The 8596-nt window shown below is 57.9% G+C and overlaps 2 non-coding genes across 2 annotated transcripts; both read left to right on the top strand.

The window, feature by feature from the left end:
- The first annotated feature begins 5553 nt into the window (after positions 1-5553).
- LOC145655372 (18S ribosomal RNA) lies at positions 5554-7392 on the top strand. Its single transcript, XR_014121505.1, has one exon. It is a non-coding gene; the product is annotated as an 18S ribosomal RNA (ribosomal RNA).
- An 882-nt stretch (positions 7393-8274) lies between these two features.
- LOC145655365 (5.8S ribosomal RNA) lies at positions 8275-8428 on the top strand. The gene has a single exon (XR_014121499.1). It is a non-coding gene; the product is annotated as a 5.8S ribosomal RNA (ribosomal RNA).
- Positions 8429-8596: the final 168 nt, after the last annotated feature.

The raw sequence follows: 8596 nt of genomic DNA on the forward strand, positions 1-8596 counted from the left end.
GAATGAAGTGTGCCCAGGCCCAGAGCTACTTTGCTGTGCATGACTGTGTTTGACCTCTTGGCTCTGGAAGTCTATTTCTAGGCTTATATAAAGAGTCAAACTTCTTGAAGTGTGCCCAGGCCCAGAGCTACTTTGCTGGGCATGACTGTGTTTGACCTCTGGGGCCTGGAAGTCTGGTAGTAGTAGTATGATTTAAAGGCACAAAGTGATTGAAGTGTGCCCAGGCCCAGAGCTACTTTGCTGGGCATGATTCTGTGACCTCTTGGGTCTGGAAATGTGGTACTTTGAAGGATTAAAAGAGTGAAACGGTCTGAAGTGTGCGCAGGTGTAAAGCAACCTTGCTAGGCATGAAGGTGTGACCTCCAGGGCCTGGAAGTCTGGTGGTAGTAGTAGTATGATTTAAAGGCACAAAGTGATTGAAGTGTGCCCAGGCCCAGAGCTACTTTGCTGGGCATGACTGTGTTTGACCTCTTGGGCCTGGAAGTCTGGTGGTAGTAGTAGTATGATTTAAAGGCACAAAGTGATTGAAGTGTGCCCAGGCCCAGAGCTACTTTGCTGGGCATGAATGTGTTTGAACTCTTGGGCCTGGAAGTCTATTTCTAGGCTTATATAAAGGGTCAAACATCTTGAAGTGTGCCCAGGCCCAGAGCTACTTTGCTGTGCATGACTGTGGTTGACCTCTTGGCCCTGGAAGTCTGGTGGTAGTAGTAGTATGATTTAAAGGCACAAAGTGAATGAAGTGTGCCCAGGCCCAGAGCTACTTTGCTGGGCATGAATGTGTTTGAACTCTTGGGCCTGGACGTCTGGTAGTAGTAGTAGTAGTAGTAGTAGTAGTAGTAGTAGTATGATTTAAAGGCACAAAGTGCTTGAAGTGTGCCCAGGCCCAGAGCTACTTTGCTGTGCATGACTGTGTTTGACCTCTTGGCTCTGGAAGTCTATTTCTAGGCTTATATAAAGGGTCAAACTTCTTGAAGTGTGCCCAGGCCCAGAGCTACTTTGCTGTGTATGACTGTGTGACCTCTTGGCCCTGGAATTCTGGTGGTAGTAGTAGTATGATTTAAAGGCACAAAGTGAATGAAGTGTGCCCAGGCCCAGAGCTACTTTGCTGGGCATGACTGTGTTTGACCTCTTGGGCCTGGAAGTCTGGTAGTAGTAGTATGATTTAAAGGCACAAAGTGATTGAAGTGTGCCCAGGCCCAGAGCTACTTTGCTGGGCATGAATGTGTTTGAACTCTTGGGCCTGGAAGTCTATTTCTAGGCTTATATAAAGGGACAAACTTCTTGAAGTGTGCCCAGGCCCAGAGCTACTTTGCTGTGTATGACTGTGTGACCTCTTGGCCCTGGAATTCTGGTGGTAGTAGTAGTAGTAGTAGTATGATTTAAAGGTACAAAGTGAATGAAGTGTGCCCAGGCCCAGAGCCAGGCCTGGGCAGCAGGGGGCGCTCCTGGCCATGCCCAGCGAGTTTCGTGCGAATCGGACCTGGTCCGGAAGAGATACGAAGGGAAAACTCATTACTCGTCGGGGTGGCACATCCAGGCTCTCGACCCTCCCAAAGCGTCCGACCAGGGTGCACCCTGCCGGGCATGGTTAGCCGCCAGCCCCCTTCCTGGAGGTCTGGTTGGCACGGGGTTTTGATTTATCGGTTTCATATCTCTGGGCTCCTTGGGAGCAGAAAGTCGGTTGAGGGCCCTTTGGAAAGAGCCGGGGCTGCCGTTTAACGCTGTCCAAGCGGCAGGCGAAGCGCACCCACCGTTTTTACGCTATGATTTTTTAAAACCGCCGGGGCGGCAAACACAGGGCCGGTCGGGTTTGAAGACGAATATCTCTTCGGCCCTTGGGAGGAGAGAAGCAGCGCGGGTCACCTTTGAACGCGCTCGCTGCCAGGAACGTCTGGCGTAAAAGTTTCGTGGGAATCGGACGTTCCTAGGCTGAGAAGCGAGCGCCCGCCCTCGGGCGGTCGGGGGCCCCTTTCTCATTCCCCGTCTGGGCTAAAAATACGAGGTCGGACCCGATGGACTCGGGAGACTGGAGAGTACCAGGGAGACCCTGGAAGCAGGCGACCCGACCCACGCTTCGCTGTCTCCTCGGCCCTCGGGAGTAGAAGCGCGGGGACGGTGGCGTGGGCAGCAGGGGGCGCTCCTGGCCATGCCCAGCGAGTTTCGTGCGAATCGGACCTGGTCCGGAAGAGATACGAAGGGAAAACTCATTACTCGTCGGGGTGGCACATCCAGGCTCTCGACCCTCCCAAAGCGTCCGACCAGGGTGCACCCTGCCGGGCATGGTTAGCCGCCAGCCCCCTTCCTGGAGGTCTGGTTGGCACGGGGTTTTGATTTTTCGGTTTCATATCTCTGGGCTCCTTGGGAGCAGAAAGTCGGTTGAGGGCCCTTTGGAAAGAGCCGGGGCTGCCGTTTAACGCTGTCCAAGCGGCAGGCGAAGCGCACCCACCGTTTTTACGCTATGATTTTTTAAAACCGCCGGGGCGGCAAACACAGGGCCGGTCGGGTTTGAAGACGAATATCTCTTCGGCCCTTGGGAGGAGAGAAGCAGCGCGGGTCACCTTTGAACGCGCTCGCTGCCAGGAACGTCTGGCGTAAAAGTTTCGTGGGAATCGGACGTTCCTAGGCTGAGAAGCGAGCGCCCGCCCTCGGGCGGTCGGGGGCCCCTTTCTCATTCCCCGTCTGGGCTAAAAATACGAGGTCGGACCCGATGGACTCGGGAGACTGGAGAGTACCAGGGAGACCCTGGAAGCAGGCGACCCGACCCACGCTTCGCTGTCTCCTCGGCCCTCGGGAGTAGAAGCGCGGGGACGGTGGCGTGGGCAGCAGGGGGCGCTCCTGGCCATGCCCAGCGAGTTTCGTGCGAATCGGACCTGGTCCGGAAGAGATACGAAGGGAAAACTCATTACTCGTCGGGGTGGCACATCCAGGCTCTCGACCCTCCCAAAGCGTCCGACCAGGGTGCACCCTGCCGGGCATGGTTAGCCGCCAGCCCCCTTCCTGGAGGTCTGGTTGGCACGGGGTTTTGATTTTTCGGTTTCATATCTCTGGGCTCCTTGGGAGCAGAAAGTCGGTTGAGGGCCCTTTGGAAAGAGCCGGGGCTGCCGTTTAACGCTGTCCAAGCGGCAGGCGAAGCGCACCCACCGTTTTTACGCTATGATTTTTTAAAACCGCCGGGGCGGCAAACACAGGGCCGGTCGGGTTTGAAGACGAATATCTCTTCGGCCCTTGGGAGGAGAGAAGCAGCGCGGGTCACCTTTGAACGCGCTCGCTGCCAGGAACGTCTGGCGTAAAAGTTTCGTGGGAATCGGACGTTCCTAGGCTGAGAAGCGAGCGCCCGCCCTCGGGCGGTCGGGGGCCCCTTTCTCATTCCCCGTCTGGGCTAAAAATACGAGGTCGGACCCGATGGACTCGGGAGACTGGAGAGTACCAGGGAGACCCTGGAAGCAGGCGACCCGACCCACGCTTCGCTGTCTCCTCGGCCCTCGGGAGTAGAAGCGCGGGGACGGTGGCGTGGGCAGCAGGGGGCGCTCCTGGCCATGCCCAGCGAGTTTCGTGCGAATCGGACCTGGTCCGGAAGAGATACGAAGGGAAAACTCATTACTCGTCGGGGTGGCACATCCAGGCTCTCGACCCTCCCAAAGTGTCCGACCAGGGTGCACCCTGCCGGGCTAAGAGAACAGCCAGGTGAACCCTGGAGGTTCCGAACTCCAGACCCCTGGACCCGACGGCTCAGTCCGCCTCAGGTGCACTACAGAGGTCCTCGGGCTGTCCCTGAGTGCATTAAAACGGAAATCAGAATTACTCCCCCGGGTGGCACTTCCAGGCTCTCGACCCTCCCAAAGTGTCCGACCAGGGTGCACCCTGCTGGGCATGGTTAGCCGCCAGCCCCCTTCCTGGAGGTCTGGTTGGCACGGGGTTTTGCAAATAGGTCCCGTCGGGTATATGGGAGAGCAAAGAGAATCAATGGGGTCCAAGCACTAAATTCATCCAGTGGCGTTCTCTGGAAGCCCAAGGGGAGTCCGAGGGGTGTTCGGCCGGCAAGGGGAGCTCTCCCTCGGACACATGATCAAACGCCTGTCCCCTACCGGAAAGTGGTGTGCTCTGGATGCCCCCCCCCCCCCCCCATCCCCCGAGGGGGGTGCTTATCCCGCGAGGGGAGCCCTCCTCGGGTTAAGTGAACCATCATGCCGATTCCCCTATGGAAGTGGGCACATCCAGGCACACAGTCTGCTTTGCTCTCCCCGACCCGAGTGCGTCTGTTGGGCTGAGTGTACGCCCAGGCAACTGGATCCAATGGCTCAGTCCGCCGCAGCGTGCTTCGACGATGGGTCGTACAGCCATGCCACCAGGGTGGGCGTGTTTGTAAATGTACCAGTGGATTCTCGTCGGCCTGCCACATCCATGGTATCGACCCACCAGGCCTGTCCGACCAGGGGTTGACCCTGGACGGGCACGGTCTGTGGTTTGGCCCTTGTCCTAGATGAAATCGGGCACGGGGTTTTCTGGCCAGGTACCATCGGGTTACTGGGAGAGCGGCTTCGGTCTCCAGGTGAGACCAATGGTGAAGCAGCACGAGGCAATGGAGAGCATGCAAAGCGATGGGGAAGCCATGCACGGCAATGGCCACGAAAAAAAAAAAAAAATCACCACGGAAGGAACGTGAAGAACAAGGAGGAGTGTAGTGACACTGCCCAAAGCTGCCCGGTGTTGCAGGGGTCTATTGGTGTGTTGCTTCCTTGTTTGGTAGAGTGGAGTACCAGACCCGCCAGGGGTAGGCAAACCATTCCCCCTACGGTAAGTGAGGAGCCAGCCATTTGACGAGCGGGTGTCCACGTGTACGGGTGCGAGCGCTATCCCCCCACACGGGGTTAGGCCACGGCCTTAGGTGGACGTCTGCCGACCAGCCCCGGCTGATCCAGAACTTCTGATGTGGAGAGCGGTTTTGACAGATCCTCCCTGGTTCTAGCGGGTCAAGCCTCTGATGGGGGGTGGGGGTTATTTGTAACCCATCCCAGAACTCTCTGGGGGAGACTCAGACGGCCAGTCTGTCTACTCAGTTGTCCTATACTGGTGTCTGTGGTTTGGGAGGAAGGGAGTGCCCTGCTTTGTTGGCCTCCTCTTCAAACCTACCTGGGCCCACGAATCACTCTTCTTGGTTACATCACGAAACGTAGGTTGAGCGAGGCTAGGGGGGAGGGAATTCGACGAGGTCTTTCCCTTGTCCCCCCACCAGCGGCCCACGAAAATCAAAACGGCGTGAAGAGAGGGAACGCCGAAAGCACCTGGAGTCGGCCGTCCGCACCTCCGGAGGAGGTGGACGGGGTACGGTGCGGGCATGACCGGATGGGACAGCTTTGCATCAAGGTGAGAGGTCGGCGTCCGAAGGCCAGAGGGCGGTGCGCGAGCACGTTTACACTGGCCGCGGAAGCTGTCCTGGGTAGCCCTGTATGGCGTCTGGACCTGACGGCGCACGCACTTACAACCCGCTGCTTCCTAGCCCCCGGAAGGGGAGGCGGATGTCACTCGTGGTTCATCCCAGACCACGGTGCAAACTACCTGGTTGATCCTGCCAGTAACATATGCTTGTCTCAAAGATTAAGCCATGCAGGTCTAAGTGCACACGGCCGGTACAGTGAAACTGCGAATGGCTCATTAAATCAGTTATGGTTCCTTTGATCGCTCCACACGTTACTCGGATAACTGTGGTAATTCTAGAGCTAATACATGCAAACGAGCGCTGACCCTTCGGGGGATGCGTGCATTTATCAGACCCAAAACCCATCCGGGGGGCTCGGGCCCCCCGGCCGCTTTGGTGACTCTAGATAACCTCGGGCCGATCGCGCGCCCTCCGCGGCGGCGACGTCTCATTCGAATGTCTGCCCTATCAACTTTCGATGGTACCATAGTCGGCTACCATGGTGACCACGGGTAACGGGGAATCAGGGTTCGATTCCGGAGAGGGAGCCTGAGAAACGGCTACCACATCCAAGGAAGGCAGCAGGCGCGCAAATTACCCATTCCCGACACGGGGAGGTAGTGACGAAAAATAACGATACAGGTCTCTTTCGAGGCCCTGTAATCGGAATGAGCGTATCCTAAACCCATGGGTGAGGACCCATTGGAGGGCAAGTCTGGTGCCAGCAGCCGCGGTAATTCCAGCTCCAATAGCGTATATTAAAGTTGCTGCAGTTAAAAAGCTCGTAGTTGGATGTCGGGAGTGGGCTGGCGGTCCGCCGCGAGGCGTGCCACCGCCTGTCTCAGACCCTGTCTCCCGGTGCCCCCCGGATGCCCTTGGCTGGGTGTCCGGACGGGGCTCGGAGCGTTTACTTTGAAAAAATTAGAGTGTTCAAAGCGGGCCCGCTTCTCGCCTGAATACCTGAGCTAGGAATAATGGAATAGGACTCCGGTTCTATTTTGTGGGTTTCCTGAACCAGGGCCATGATTAAGAGGGACGGCCGGGGGCATTCGTATTGCGCCGCTAGAGGTGAAATTCTTGGACCGGCGCAAGACGGACGAAAGCGAAAGCATTTGCCAAGAATGTTTTCATTAATCAAGAACGAAAGTCGGAGGTTCGAAGACGATCAGATACCGTCGTAGTTCCGACCGTAAACTATGCCGACCCGCGATCCGGCGGCGTTATTCCCATGACCCGCCGGGCAGCGTGAGGGAAACCACGAGTCTGTGGGTTCCGGGGGGAGTATGGTTGCAAAGCTGAAACTTAAAGGAATTGACGGAAGGGCACCACCAGGAGTGGAGCCTGCGGCTTAATTTGACTCAACACGGGAAACCTCACCCGGCCCGGACACGGAAAGGATTGACAGATTGATAGCTCTTTCTCGATTCTGTGGGTGGTGGTGCATGGCCGTTCTTAGTTGGTGGAGCGATTTGTCTGGTTAATTCCGATAACGAACGAGACTCCGGCATGCTAAATAGTTACGCGGCCCTCCGCGGTCGGCGTCAAACTTCTTAGAGGGACAAGTGGCGTTCAGCCACGCGAGATGGAGCAATAACAGGTCTGTGATGCCCTTAGATGTCCGGGGCTGCACGCGCGCCACAATGGTTGGATCAGCGTGTGCCTACCCTACACCGAGAGGTGCGGGTAATCCGCTGAACCCCATTCGTGATGGGGACTGGGGATTGCAATTATTCCCCATGAACGAGGAATTCCCAGTAAGCGCGGGTCATAAGCTCGCGTTGATTAAGTCCCTGCCCTTTGTACACACCGCCCGTCGCTACTACCGATCGGATGGTTTAGTGAGGTCCTCGGATCGGCCCCGCCGGGGCTCCTCGCGGGCCTTGGCGGAGCGCCGAGAAGTCGATCAAACTTGACTATCTAGAGGAAGTAAAAGTCGTAACAAGGTTTTCGTAGGTGAACCTGCGAAAGGATCATTAACGGGTAACGCTGTCCGGCGTGCCTCCTCTCCCGACCCCCTCGACTTCGCCGTCCCCCCGCGTCGGGGCCCAGGGTCGAAAGGGTCTTCGGGGTTGCTGTTACACGTGGTCGCTTGCAGGTCAGGCTGGACAGAAGGCATAAAGGAGGAGCCTAGTCCCTCCCACCCCTTCCTCGTCCTCCGCCTCTTCCTCCGCGTCGTCCTTCAGCACCCCCCCCCCGCAGGCCCCGGTATTCTCTGGGTTCCAGCGCGAGAGACGCGTCGTTCAAAAAACTCGGCGTCCCCGCTCGTCGGGCGAAGGCCGGTTTCCCCTCACCTTGCCGGCAGGAGAAGCGCCTGCGAGTCGAGCGGGTCGTACGGGTCCGTCCCGCGCCCTCCCTCTCGCTCGCACGGCCGCTGCCTCCGTCCACCGCGAGGGGTTTTCCTATTTTGTTGTCCTTGTCATTCATCCCCGTCCCCTTGCTCGCTGACGAGCGGACTTTCCGGGGGGGGTTGCGAGCGCTGCTCCTCGTGGGGCAGGCCATGGCCCTTCCTGTGTTCGTCCGCCCACCGGCGTCCTGGGGCGTGGTGGTGGTGGGTGGCGCAGCCGGTTCCCCTGCTTCTCTCTCTCAGAAAGGAGTCTCAGGGGGACCCCCGGCAGGTACCTAGGGCTTGGCCCACGCTACGTGAGTTCCACCCCTTTCGAGGGGTCGGACGGGGCGGGCGCGGAGGGCCGCGGTTCAAAGACTGACTCGTCTGCCACGTGGGGCGTGTGGGCAAAGCGCAACCCCGCGCCCGTTTCAACACTCGCAGACGGGGGCGCCTGACCGGTTGGTGAAACCTTTTAAACCTGTCTTTGTAGTCGTGGTGAAAGACCTAAACTGAGCCTGAAATAAAAGAGTACAACTCTTAGCGGTGGATCACTTGGCTCGTGCGTCGATGAAGAACGCAGCCAGCTGCGAGAACTAATGTGAATTGCAGGACACATTGATCATCGACATTTCGAACGCACATTGCGGCCCCGGGTCCATCCCGGGGCTACGCCTGTCTGAGGGTCGCTATTCCTATCTGTCGGACCTGCCTTCTCAGGCGGGACCGCGGTTGGAGGTTCGTAGGTGGGGGGGTGCCCCCTGGCCTCCGTCTTCCTAAAAGCAGACGGTTCCCGGTCGCTGTCTCGGTGAGATCCGGTCGGTGGGTTCGCTGCGGTTGAGTGCCCGTTCTCCGTG

Source organism: Electrophorus electricus, unplaced genomic scaffold, assembly GCF_041902795.1.
Source record: "Electrophorus electricus isolate QZ-2024a unplaced genomic scaffold, ASM4190279v1 Scaffold243, whole genome shotgun sequence".
NCBI classification, from domain to species: domain Eukaryota; kingdom Metazoa; phylum Chordata; class Actinopteri; order Gymnotiformes; family Gymnotidae; genus Electrophorus; species Electrophorus electricus.